Here is a 14,583-nt window from a genome sequence, read left to right on the forward strand (position 1 = left end):
TGCTTATAGTCACACTTATCCACGCTAAAACGAACTAGCAACTTGAATCGTCTCTTTTCTAGAGTTCTGGATAGCCCTGAGAACTGCGTCTGTTTTTTTATTTAACTTCAGATGCACCCGGTTAATGGTGACATATCCAAGGCCGTGCACCACAGATACAAAGGCGGATGCATCTTGCTCCCAATTTACAGTTGTTTTTGGGAGTGCAGAGACAGCTTGAGTGGCCTCATCATCCCAGTTTTCACTTTGAGGAATAGTTAAGACTTCTCTCCTTCTCCTATTCTACACCCGTGGATGTTGCCTCCTTACCTTCTGCGGACGCTGAGGCTATCGCTCTTGCCTCTGCCTCTCCAAGTCCCAGTTCTATATGTGGAACCACGGGTCTCTGTGCTGGTAGTGGCTGTGGCGCTTGTCTCTGTGGAGATGTCCTCACCATCGGCTTGACTTCACAGCTCTGTCGTAGCATCAGGTGAGGCAGGATAATTTCTTTTGTTTTTCCTTCTCCTCATCTTTTTTTTTCTTCTCCTCCCCTTCTTCAAGCCTCGCACTTTCCTGGATTGCTTCCATGGCCAGCCTATCCAGTAGGCACCTGGCATACTCCAGGTGCATCGAAAATTCCAATAAGTGATGATTCTTCTCATCTTGAATTTTAATGAATGAATGCTGGGTAGCCAGACTGACAAGTGCTTCTCTTTATATACGTCAAGCACAGACTTGAAGGAAAACATGATACTTTAACTTGCAAGACCAATATCATTACCAATACAAATATTCACATTAATCGAGCTAGACAGCACAACAGTGATGGAAAGACATACTGCGACACAAAGCGTGCAAGGCGTGTGCCAAGATAGCTACCAGCTATCGCAGTAATTTTCGCTCCAGCACTAAGGGCCATTAAGGGTCTTGGTAAACAGCAAGCATCATATTGGCGTTTAAGAGCAAGAGCAAAAAGAACAACATTACTATTAGTCTGGGATTCTAACACTGAGGGTGCAGACCTAAATATCGGAGGAGAGGGAGACTGTTGCATACCCAAAAGAAAGAAAAGCAATAGGAAAAGTAACCAGAGAAGGAAACCTGCCCACAACGAGGCGGCTAGCCACTCCGTTACTTCGGCTAATAACTTAGGCATTATACAAGGGCACCAACACACCATTAAGTCTCCCCAAATGATTAGAACAACAACTGCATCTTCCCAGACTAGAAACACAGATGGACATAACCACAAATGATGCTACCACTAAAACAGCGATGCCGCCTCAGACAGAAGAAGAAAATAACTCAGAAGAGCAAACGACATCAGCGGAATAGAAAAACACTGAGGAGGACAACTAAGAAGAGATTACGCTTGAGTAACGCTCTGAAGAACTGGGTTTAAAAGAAACTCTGACTGACCCCGAAAAGGCCAAGAACGTTATTAGCTCTGTAAAGTATATGGCTTGGAGGTCACTCAGAACGAAGACAAAACCCAGCCCTCAGCAGTGGTTATTTGCTCAGTGTATCATATCACAGTACTATCCAATGTCCTACCAGGACTACCTGCTCACTATTCTTGTGGACTATCGTGTGGTCAAGAATGTCTGGGATGAGGCATTTCCCACAGAAAGATATGAGGAGCAATAAAAAGCGGCAGAAATACTGGACTACGAGAACCGCCATAATACATTCAGGCTGCTGACTTAAAAGCCCTTCTTAGGGCTACCAAATTGCTTCTTATCAAGGGGGACCATTTTGACTTGGTATCCCAATTCGATAAACCATTATGTACACTAACTTGATCCTTTTATACACCGCTTCAAAATTCAAACTTTCTTTGAACTAACAGTGCCTAAACTGTTTATGTGTCGCTTAGACATATTAGTATTTAGAAATTTATAGGGCATTTATAATGTGCACTATGTACTAGAATTATTAGATTGTCAGGAGGTAGAATTTGTTTTAAATACTTGTTCGCTATGATCTAATTGTACAGGTGGCTAACACGTTACTGATATTTTTTATTGTCCATTATAATAACTGGACTAAATTTGGTTAAGTACAGACTGGCGCTTCAGGACTCTGTGCGTTTGCGCCTGCTGCTGGGCACCTTTCCTTCCTTACCTCTCCCGGACCTCCTTGACGGAGACGTGCAACCATTTTCACCCGTCAAACCCACATGTCCCGATGTGACGTCATAGTAGCAACCAATCGCAACAGGCGTCACATACTGATTTGATCGACACCTGGAACAGTCGATAACAGACTAATATTCATATCTTTTTAACATGTGTTGGGTCCATTCCCACTCATGAATAGCCCTTCATTCAGGTCGTTAGGGACACTTAGCTTCACGACCTTATGGCTAAATTAATAGTGCTCTGTGAGCACATCAACGCCTGGGGGATGTGGCTCTAATTCCTTCCCCCAGGAATAATTATCAGTCCGCGGTGCTGAAATAAACAGAGGCACATAAAGAAATGTGCGACGTCCTCTATAATCCATTTAATCAATCAATCAAAACCAAAACAAATATTGAAAACGCGGACCTAAGGGAAACACATACACACTATCTGACAAGACAGAAAAACGGAGTGTTGATTGGCTCACTCCTATTTTGGGACATGAAACAAAGAAGCGAAGTGCTTATAGACACACACAATAATATTATTGACAAATGATCTCTTTTCTAGAGTATAGGGGTAGCCCTGAACAGGGCTGCTTTTTGTTGACGGGTAGTTATGGTAATCTGTTATTGTCTAAGATTGCATCCCCGTCTGGTGGCAGGCTTTCTCACAGGATAGGATCTGCTTCGGAAAGAAGATAACTCTCTCTCTCGTGTCTATATGGCAGTCGACAAATAATTTGTCTGGTTCCTGCTGCTGCTGTTGCTGATGTTCTCTCCTCTCTCCTTGCTTCTGAAGTATGTATTTCTCCTTCTATTCTTCTTTTTCCTTTTTGATTTCCTCTCTGAATAGCTCTTTTATGAGGTATTCGGTCACTTTCAACATCCTGACATTCTCAATCTCTTCAGGTCTTGGTACACGGCTTTGCCTGATACGAAGTAAATTCATGTAAGCTTCGTTCAGCTTGGCTAGTCTTGAACACATCTTCATAGGAGGATGAGTCAACAATGGATGGTCAGACTATTTGGTCGGTCGTTGCAATTAAAGCCGTGTTTGCCCTTACGGGCATGTACGACTAGTTAATTTCCTGTTTGGGAATAATTGATTTTTTCGAGGGGGAAAGAATGGTGCCACTTCCCCAACGTATTAATGCACTTATGAAGTACTATTTGATTAGTCCGATTTCGAGACATTGATGTCTCACAGGACACATGGTGAGCGGAAATGGTCCACACGCCCTCACTTAAATGATACCCGTCTAGAGGTGGCAAAGGTATGTCAGACTGAATGGAAGGGATGCGCCCTACATCAGGGATCGATTTTTTGGTTCCGCAGTTTCCGAATAATAAATGGCATCGTTTTGCCGTATTTATAATTTGGAAAATCATTTGTGCTGTTTGTAGAATAAGATATGCATATATAGATCGAGAAATTGCATGATGAATCTACTAGTCTATTTAAGGGAAAAGTTATTTTATCGAATAATAGTTGGGGTTTCTATTCTAATATTCTTATTATTTTCGCCTTGTGCGGGGTGCTCGATGACTGGGATTTAGTCACCTTATAGTTCTAATGTTTTAAGGACATATTTCCAAATTATGTAATTTGGTGCCACATTGTGTAGGTGGTCTTGATGGCTCTGGGTTTTTAGCCACCTTATATGTCTAGATTTGGGTTATTACTTTAAGTTTTAATCAGTTTATGAATCAATTTGTTACCGCATTGTTCAGCGGGACCTGATGGCTGAGATTTAAGCCACCTGATAATATCTAAGTTTGTTGGCCAGTTTTAATTCATGTATTTTAAGACGATTCCTCATGCCTTAAGTTGTATGATAGAGCAGATAGATGCTAGGATGAATATGATGGTTACTTAATTACCAGTCACCTATTGCATTGCTTAATTGATTACATATTTGGACGACTCAGGGCTCCGAAGTGGGTGATAGGTGCAGGTGCAGAATCATCCCGCGCACTGGCGGTACTTGCCCCTACTCGGGCTGTAAACCGTATGCTAGTTCCGGCCCTACCCTAATTTCCCACCCAGCCGCCCTAAGAAGGATGTCCGGTAATGTAATAATCAGATGTTGTATGGATGAGTATTGGTTAAGTCCTACTTCTTAATCTGTCACTAAACTGCATTGCTTGTATAACCAATCAGGGAGACGTACCTGGTCATGGCTGCAGGTGCAGCATCAGCCTGCACACTGGCGGTACTAGCCCCTACTCGGTCTGTAAACCGTATACTACCTCCGCACCCACTTCCCCACCTGTTTCAATGCATGAAACTGTCTGATGTATATATATATATATATATATATATATATATATATATATATATATATATATATATATATATATATATATATATATATATATATATATATATATATATATATATATATATATATATATATATAGGATATGTGATGTCAAGCCGGTCTGAGCATAATAGATTGGGTTGGGTTATATTTTATTGATTTTGTCAGTCTCCTTAAGGAAGATTAGCATGGCATCATTTGTTTGGTTGGGGTTTGGATTAGTTTGGTAAAGAAGTTCGGTGTAGATATATGACGAACTAATTTTCTTTAACATAGTGGTTATATTTTTCCTTTGTTCGTCATATTTCGGGCATATGTTGAGGATCATCAACGCAGTTGGGGCAGTTTGCTCCAAATCCACAATTAGCCAGGACATATTTCCCAATAATGCTTGCAAGTAAGTTTTTTTCTGTAATGATTCGGTTAATGATCTGTTGATGATGTTTGATATTGGTTTTTGGTGCTTTGGTTTTGCGACTCACTGTTTGTTTTAACTGAGTACAGTGTACGTCCTTTTGGGGTTGCCATTTTTTGGTTACCATCCTGTATAATTCTGGGACACTGTAATCGATGTGGGCTGGTTCTAGTTCGCTTAGTGCGTTCTTTGCTGCTTCGTCGGTCTTGTCGTTGCCTGGGATGTTTATATGCGACGGAACCCACACGAATTCTACAATTTGGTCTCGTTTTTCCATGTTGTTGAGCAGCAAGTAGGTTTATTTTAGACTGTTTTCACGCCCTTTTGAGTTGTATGTTTCCAAACTTTTTTAGTACACTAAGTGAGTCGCTTATTATTATTATTTTCTGGAATTTATGTTGATATGCTGTCTTTACTATTTCAAATATGGCCCAGAATTCTGCTGTGTATATTGAACAGTTATCCTGGAGTCTGTTTCCTATTTCGTTATTCAATCCCGGGATAGTGAGTGCTACAGCAATTCTGTCTGGATTGTTTGATGTAGACCCATCTGTGTATATTTTGACAAACCCCTTATAAGACTTATATAATATAGTAAGGACCTTTGATCTTATTTCTAAAGGATGTTCTTCTTTGGATTCGAAAGTTGTTGCCAAGGTGTTGATAATGGGTCTGGATATCGTGTTAGTTCTTCACGAAGGCAGTCGATTAGTTCTTTACATAATGTGTAGATCATTTTCCCAGATGGCGGGAAGGGGACGAGATTCCGGCTAAATGGAATGTTGCATTTGTTAATGATGTTCCTTGTGGGATGGCTCGGATTTCGCATAGAAATTCCGGCTGCATATCTTAATGTTAATTCTTCTCTCTCCTTAATGTTAAAGATGTTTCGCCTGTTAGGATCTATAGTTCTTCTTTAGCGGTATTTTGGAGTGTGCCTGTACATATACGCAGAGCTTTTGCTTGGATTATGTCAAGGCGTTTAAGAATTGATGGTTTGGCAGATGAATATTTATGACAGCCATAATCCAGTTTGGATCTAATTAAGGCCCTCTATAGTGTTACCAATGTATCTTGGTCTGCACCCATTATAAACCTTTGATGTTTTCAGGAGATTAAGGTCTCCGCTACATTTTCGTATTAATTCGGTGATGATGATGTGAGATGTTGGTCGTAGTACATGCCTACAATTTTTCGACTCTTTCGAATTTGATTGGTTCGCCTTGGATATGTAGGGTTGGTGGTTCTATATTGTACCCTTTATCAGGGGAGAACAGTATTCCCGTTGTTCTTCCTTTTGATAATTTGAACCCCCATTTATCGGCCCAGTTGCTGATATTAGTTAAATTAGCTTGTATTTCAGTTAATAGTTGTTGGCTGCGTGGGTTGTCCGCTTTCCATAAGCCGCTGTCGTCAGCAAATTGTGATAGGTCAATTTTTCAACATAGCGTTCTAGATCGTTTATCATGATGCTAAATAGGGTCGGACTTAGAACCCTTCCTTGTAGGGTGCTGTTCTCTAGCACATATTCATCTGAATATTGTGCCCTTATTCTGCTTCTGATGTGTCTGTCTTTTAAAAAGGTTTTAATCCATTTGTGCAAGTTGCCATTGACTCCATAGTGGTTCAATTTGGCAATGAGACCATCAGTCCAAACTAAACCGAAGGCTTTCTCAAGGTCTATGAAAATAGCTATGAGGTGTCTATCGCATTTTCTTTCAGTAGTAAAGGCTAGTTTGATACGAGACTCGATCGTTATTAGTTGATCTAGGGTGGATCTTTTATTGCGGAGGCGACTTTGGTTTTGTGAGAGAAGATTGTTGCTTTCAATGTGATGTTTGAGTCTGTTGTTTATCAATGTCTTCATCACCTTGCACATGGTATCGGTGAGAGAGATCGGTCTATAGGAGATGGTCAGACTAACTGTCTGACTGTTTGAATTAAGGTCGTTTTATCGCCCTTTTGGGCATGCACGACCGGTTTATTTCCCATTTGGGAATGATGGACTTTTTCGAGGTGGAGGGAATAGTGCCTCCTCCCCCAACGCATTACTGCATTCTTCGAGTGCTGATTGATTAGCCGACAGGTCGTGGGACAATAAGTCCCTTTTGACTTGTATGTAAGGCTAACTCGAGTGGGATTGGATCTAACACGCACTCAAGTTAAATAAATAAATGTCTGTGTTAAGATATAACAGGATAAGACGTCTCACAGGATTGGGCATTGATCTTATGACGTCACCCCGGTTCCGTGCTTACACGCTTATCGGGGCACACACACTTGTCTTTAAATGTATGAGCAGGAAGGGAGAAAAGGGATTCGGAGGAGAGGTCCAAACGTCGCCGGAACGTACCTGAAACGCCAAGATAAATATTGCCAAATTCATCCCAGCTGCTTATATAATGGGCATTCCCTATTACCAATTCTGTGTTAGCCACAATCGCAGTTAGAGTCACGAATTTAAGTATTAAATTTTCATGTCTTAATTAATTCCAAATGAACACATTGTGCATTAATTCTTTAAATCAAAAGAAAACTAGGTCTAAGAGACCAAATGAAAATTTTTGAATGTCAAGTTATGTATTATGGTTTGAATTTAGAACGGTGGTCAAAGGATCATATCAAGTATCATAGTATTATCAAGTCGAGATTTCAAGCCAAATTGAAAACTCTTATTAAATAAAATGGCAAATTGTGATAGCCCTGAGAATGGCTGGATGTTTGATGAAGGGTTGAAGCTTTCCCTTCTACGTCCTGCATATAAATCTAGACCGCATAGATCCCCCAGGACCAATAGTTTCCATTGATGGTGTCTTTTGATTCGATTGGTCTGCACTCCAAGGAACTTCAGCATCACCAAGATTGGTATTGGGCAGGCATAAAATTCTGCGCCCATGGTGCTGATATCTACAATGGCTTCCTTAGCATCTTTAATTTTTTTTATAGATTTTTCTTTACTAGTGCTCCATCATAATAGATCTTTTGATGGGCCTCGAGTATAGTCCGGAGTGCGTCAGTGAAATAAATAGCTGTGTTATCGGTTTGGAGTAGGTAGGAAAGGCCCAATGCATCAAATTGGTCGGCCACATAGTTCTGTGCGTCTGTGTGTATCGTTGGTTGGTTTTGGTTGGGTCACTTCTTGCTTTTGTTTCTTTAGTATCTTTAGTATCTTTTTCTCTGATTGAGGTAGTCTTTATTTTACTACTTTCTGGTAGTGTACAAGTTTTTGGTATGGCACCAGTGGTTGCTGACTTGGTTGTAGCTGATGTTGATGTTACTTCAGTTGGAAGTGTAGTGGGTTGTTGTTTCTTTGTTCGCTCACTAGACTTGGTTGTTGCTGTTGTGAGGTTCCCAGGATTGGTAGCAATTTCATCGCTGGTTGGTTTAGGGGGTACTGCAGTAGGAGATATCAGTGAGTCTGCTACTCGATTTTTTTTATTTTTATTCCGGTTTTTGGTTTAGCAACATCAGTTGTTGAAGTTGTTGCTGCTGCTGTTGTTGTGAAACCCGTGTCCATTAGCTGGACTAAGAGTGGCAATGTGGTTACTAGAGATGTCCTTCATTGAGTGTGGTCCTTAATTTTGTGTGGCGGTACTGGGATAGTAAAAGGAATTGTTTCCTTATTTTCCTCCTCCCTTGGGTTGACCTCAATTGCCATTGACTCCTTTCAACTATTTAGATGACTTGATTTCCCCTCCATTCCCCTCTCATAAACCTATTTTCCATTTCTGGTAATGATTTCAACTGTTCTTGTTACCAGTTGAATACTTGTAGGTGATTTGATAGATGTTTGCATCATTCCGTGGGTGGGAGTCGTTAAATTACCGACATTGGGAGTCACTTGCAGTTGGGTGTATAAATTCTGCTGTTGTAAGTCGTGCTTCCTCTGCGGTGCCTCATTTTCTCTTCTTGGTGTCGGTCTTCTTGGAGGCGCATTTCTCCAATTTCTTCTATTGGCACCTCTCCAATTGTATCTACTATCTTCTTCCCATATTAGCAAAAGTGTAGTTCATTTTGCATGAGCACGAAGGCTCCATCCTATGGCAACTTATGGGCTTAACACTTATCACGTTCAAGGCTTGTATAGGGAAATTAGCTTCCATCGCTGACGCTCACAGTAATTCACGTGCTGCTTACTGTTTCGTTAGTCGTCGACTATGGTCAGACTATCTTCCTTTATATTGTTCAAGCGCGGACGCGATAGAAATCAGGGTTGGTAGAAATCGTGGTCAACGACAAAGTAAAAGTGACAGAGAGAATGAGACATCGTATTGGAGTAGCGTTGTTTTCTGGAGTACGTACGTGTCCTAACGGCACAGTACCGTCTCTAGCACTCTTAATCTTCTGGCCACATTTCTCTTTCGTGCTAGGTTTGAATCGAAGGGATGTCAACTTCCAAGTCACAGAAGGTAGAAAGACACAGAAAAAGACAGTGATATTTCAAAGAAAGACTCACAGAAAGAGTAGTAAATCCAAAAAGAAAAGTATCTTGTATGTGTACAAAACATTGATTCAATTACATACACGAGCTCTACGACCTGTTCTTTGGTCTAAGCATTATCCATTTAATGCATAACAATTGGACATGTAACAAACATATTTACAAGTTATGTACATATTCGTCTCTATATCCCAATGCAATATGCTTTACACATTTCTCATTACTCAGCACTTTTAATTTTATATACTCACAAATCCAATTTTCACCATTATATGTATCACTCCTATATTCTTCACGTTTATCCGTGTAAAGTCTGTACATGTTTCCTTTTCATGTAATACCTTTAGCCACATGTAAAGGTTGACTGATAATTTAATGTGTGGGTAAACGTGCAATTTTGTGCTGTTCGTAGGTGGTTACTTCAAAGTTTTCATCCTGTCCGGATTGCAAGGCTTCTTTCAGTACGTCAGTGTTCGCTACTCGACTGGTGCGATAATCGAAAGTCAACCCTTTCGCCTTACACTCGGTGTGCACTTCTCCTTGTGGACCTCGGTATTCGTAGCCGTACTTTTTATGACCGCCACTAGCAAAACTTAGAATCTTGTCGTCCAGGCTCCTAATTGGTCTCCTTCGATGTCAGGGTGGTGTTGACCCAGGCGATCGATGTAGATGCAACTGTTTAAAGCTACAGGACGCAATCTCCTAACAGTCCTAAAGCTTCGTACAATTTTAAGAGAGCATGGGCTGTCACTAAGCCGCAATGATGACATTTTCAAAATCCAGTTCTTCTTCGTAATTCACTAAGATCAAGTCCTCACGATGGACGTCCACGTGTTTCATGTATTTAGTTTTGTCGGGAATCATCTGGAAGTAGAGAGGAGGTTCTGTCAGATATTGTCTTGAGTAAACAGGGTCGTTGTGCCATTTTGCTCAAAAAGTAATTTAACATCACTTTGGTAAACGATCGCCTTCTTTCAATTTTCTCCACGTGGTCTAAAGCGATTCCTTCCTGCTTTCTTTTAATTTCTTTTGGTCTTCGGGAGTGTGGCATCAGGAAGGATAGCCACTGGCTTCTTCACTGAGTTTCGCAAAGGCATGCCTTTCTGAGTCTCGTTGTCCTTGTGGTACTTTTGTGTCTTGGGAATGTGGTAAGTTTCGTACACTTCTAAACATTGGTATCCCAGGAACAGAGCCTTAAACAATTCCACGCTGATTCACGTTCCCGTCAAGGCCCGTTCTTCCTGAGTGTGCTGACAAGGTCGGTCTTGGTTGTACGTTTCGACACAAGTGCGGAAGAAGGGAAACATCCGTTTTCCTTGGCAATGGTGAGGTAAAACAGGATGGTACAAGTCCGTGGGAGGCCAGGGTTTGCATTTAATCAATCCTTCGTGTGGTCGAATGTTGTCCAGGTCGACGTGTTTCGTCAGCAATTACGGGTGCCCTGCGGAAAAGTGACAATATTTGCACACGTAAGGGTACAGCGAACACATGTGAAAGTATTTAATTTCTTCTCCTTTCTCCTCGTCCTTTCTCCTCGTCGGCGTGATATAGCACACAGGTGGCATTCGTCCATCCTCAGTACAAACTATTCCGCTGGTTCAGAGGGTCCATCAGCTTGTAACTTTCCACGATACGTTTAAACTCGAGATCGGTTTTCAAACGGTCATCGTACTCGTGTTCCAACATTCCCATTCCTTACTGTTGTAACTTCTAGCGTCGTTGACAAGTGGCCTCGTACAAGTCTTCTATGGTACGCTATTAAAACTGATTTTAGTGTCACGTTGAGGGTAGGAGAGGGGACATCCGTGAAATAAACACCCGTTAAACTCGTACACGATCTTGGGGTTTTCTAAGTCGCAGCCATCTACTGAATATGGTCCGATGGTCTTTTCGCCTCCTTCGTTTCGGGCATTTTGAATCAATTTGTCTTTCTTGTCGCACAAATAATGTAGCCAGCATATTGCTTTGACCGAGTATAGACGTTTGAGAACGTTGGTCGTTTGAGCGCTGATGACAGCCAGAGTGTTTTTGGGCACGAATCTTTGGAGGTATACTAAGGAACACGCTTTCAAAAGATCCATCCCTCCGTAAATCACGCTTCTGCCTCTTACATTCTTCTCCTTTCTTCACGAAATTATGCGATCGTTTCATCTTGACTGCAAAAGGTCAAATGTCTATATTTGAAACGCTATAGGTCCCTATATCCCTGTCAGACTATTGTCTTCCCTATATAAAGGGTCAGTGTCTTCCCTCCCAGGATTCAAATCACTCTCAAACCGACCAGAACGATGAAAGAGCCAAAACAGATCGAACTTCTGATCAGGGCTTTGCGAGGTGTCATACGAAAGTTTTCTTTATACAAGCTGACTGACTACTCCCCCTCCTTTCGAAATAAAAGTCAAGATACTTGCTTTATCTGTAAGAAGAAAGGACACTGGGCTACGGAATGTCCAGAGCGTCAAAAAAGCAAGACAGGTGTCAGAAGAGACAAAAGTCAAGATACTTGTTATCATTCTCAAGAGAAAAGACATTGGTCTTCAGTCTGTCCTAAGAAACAACAGGAGCAAAAGGAAGAAAGGGGTTTAGAACAGAAACGAAGAGGCACCGTCCCAAAGGGAAGAATCCAGTCACGTTCAGAAAGAGAAAAAAGAGAAGAAAAGAAGACGAAGAGAAAGTGACAAAGAAGAGGAGGAAAATCCTGTGAAAGTAAATGATTTCAAAAAACAGAGAGCGTGAACAAAAAGACAAAGAAGTCAATGAATTTTTTAAAGTGTTGTGTTGTAAATTCGATTGTAAAATTTGTAACAGAATAGACCAGACAGAAAATGTAAGTGTCTCTAGGTTTGATTTTTATAATCATAATAAGAACCTACATTCAAGCACTCGCTAACACGTACATCATGGAGCAAAAAAGGGATTTTGAGTTTTAATTGATGTTGGCAAAATGAATACTATCTCTTTTCGAGAGAAGTGGGTGGCCCTGAAAATGATCGTTAGTTGTTTGTTTTTATTTATTTTTATAAACAACTCAGGAAAAGGAAGTAATCAGCTTTAACTGCCTTAAAACTTTGCCACGGCAAAGGCCTACTTCTGGACTTGATCCTGTCGATGATGATTTGGTAGAAATCACTATGGCGCTTATCTCAGGTGTAGTAGCAGGGATTGGTTGTTTGGCTCGTGAAGGTCTTTTTCTCTTGGGTCGTATTAAAGAAGTCTCATACATTTGTTTCAGACCCCTTAACTCTGCCAAAATGTCTAACAGTACCGTCACCGTTTGACTTTCACTATCATCCTTCTTTTCTAGACCTTGTTTTTCTCTGCTGCTGCTTCTTCTTCCTGTCGTTTCCTTCTTCTTGCCTCTTCTTCTTGCTGTTGCTGTTGCTGTTGAACGAGAAAAGCTTGTTCTGCTTCTTTCTGCTGTGGTAAAAATTTCTCTAATTCTTCTTTCTGTCTCTGTTTAAAAACCTCGAAGTGTGGTAAAGTAGGAGAAGGTGGCGACGGTTTCGGTACCGGAGGAAATTCTTGAGATTACGAGAGAAAGTCCACTAAATCCCAATTAAAATCGTTCTCTTCTGGAAGTAGACTGTGTTGACTTTGGTAGCCGCTGCTCTACCATCGTGTCTCGTCTCCACGGCCGGTGCATCTCAATTCATCGTCTTCTTAGTTTCCGTCATGATTGAAAACTTTGTCGCATTGATTCACTGAACACAGACGCTAGCGCACCTATATATGGAATGTGACCTAACAGGCAGCTATCTTTAGACTGGAAGACAGACTAAACACTGTGACTGAATTTGTAACGTGTGTTAGGATTGGTGAAACAAATTCAATCCGTTTCTATCCGCTCTTCCACTATAAAGAACCCCGTTTACTTCATTCCCTTCACCTGTTCTCGTCACAAGATGCAGACTAGCGTTGAATTATCTACCTCGTATCGTCGATGCTGTTCCGTACGGACTTACCCATGTATGTCAGATCATTATGGACAATCATCCAGATCACCGATACGAGCGTTTGGAAAAGCAGAATCTATGTGGAAAGACAGAGCTGTCTGAAGAGAGATTTCATCTACTCTATGTTAACGGAATATTGTTAGCAAAAATAACAAAGGCCCTTTTCAGGGCCACTCATATGCCTCGAACAGATTTGCTTTCTTTCCTAAATTATTTTCTCTTCCCTCTGTGTGGATACTGGCCGCCATGTATAGCCTATCGTGTGCTGAAAAATGGCGTTAAACCCAACAACAACAACATCAACCCTCTGTGTGGATAGTATATTTGGGTTTGCTTTTCTTCTTCCCGTGTGTGGATAGTATGTTTGGAGTTTGTATGCGCGCGCGTACGTTGTGAGAATAGTATATTTTGGGGTTGTGAGGATAGTAGAGTGTGTGTTTGTGTGGATAGTAGAGTGTGTTTGTACGCGTGCGCGTAAGTTTTTGTGGATAGTGTATTTGGGTTTGTTTTTTCTTCTTCCCGTGTGTGGATAGTATATTTGGGGTTTGTATGCGTGCGCGTACTTTGTGTGAATAATATATTTGAGTTAGTGTGGATAGCAGAATGTGTGTTTGTATGCGTTCGCGCACGTTTGTGTGGATGATAGATATTGTGATTTTTTATAGCAAATATTGGGGTATTTTTAATAGTAGATATTTGTTTTTTACTCTTCCGTTCTGTGTCGATAGCAGAGTATGTTTTTTTCTTCTTCTCTTCCCTCTGTGTGGATTGTGTATTTTGTTATTGTTTGTTTCTTCTTTCCTCTGTGGTGTGTGTATGTATTTTTGTGTTTGTACGCACGAGCGTACGTTTGTATGGATAGTAGAGTGTGTGTTTGTTCGCGTTCGCGTACGTTTGTATGGATAGTAGAGTGTGTATTTGTGTGGAGAGTAGAGTGATGGTTTGTATGCGTTGGCATACGTTTGTGTGGATAGTAGATATTGTTTTTTTTATAGTAAATATTGGGGTAATTTTGATAGTAGATAGAGTTTTTTTTTAAAAAGTAAATATTGGGGTATTTTTGATAGTATATATTGTTTTTTTTTACCCTTCCCTTATATGTGAATAGTATATTTTGGCATTGTTTTATTTTTATTTTTCCCTCTGTGGTATGTGTGTGCATGTGTGTGAGTGTATTTGTGTGTTTGTATGCATGCGCGTACATTTGTGTGGATAGTATATGCGGGCTTTGTACACGTGCGCATACGTTTGTGTGGATAGTAGTTTGTTTATATGCGTGCACATTCGTTTGTGTGGATAGTAGATATTGTGTTTGTTTGCGTTTGCGTACGTTTGTGTGGATAGTAGAT

This window comes from Sinohyriopsis cumingii, chromosome 1, assembly GCF_028554795.1.
Source record: "Sinohyriopsis cumingii isolate HCF-2022 chromosome 1, ASM2855479v2, whole genome shotgun sequence".
NCBI lineage: Eukaryota > Metazoa > Mollusca > Bivalvia > Unionida > Unionidae > Sinohyriopsis > Sinohyriopsis cumingii.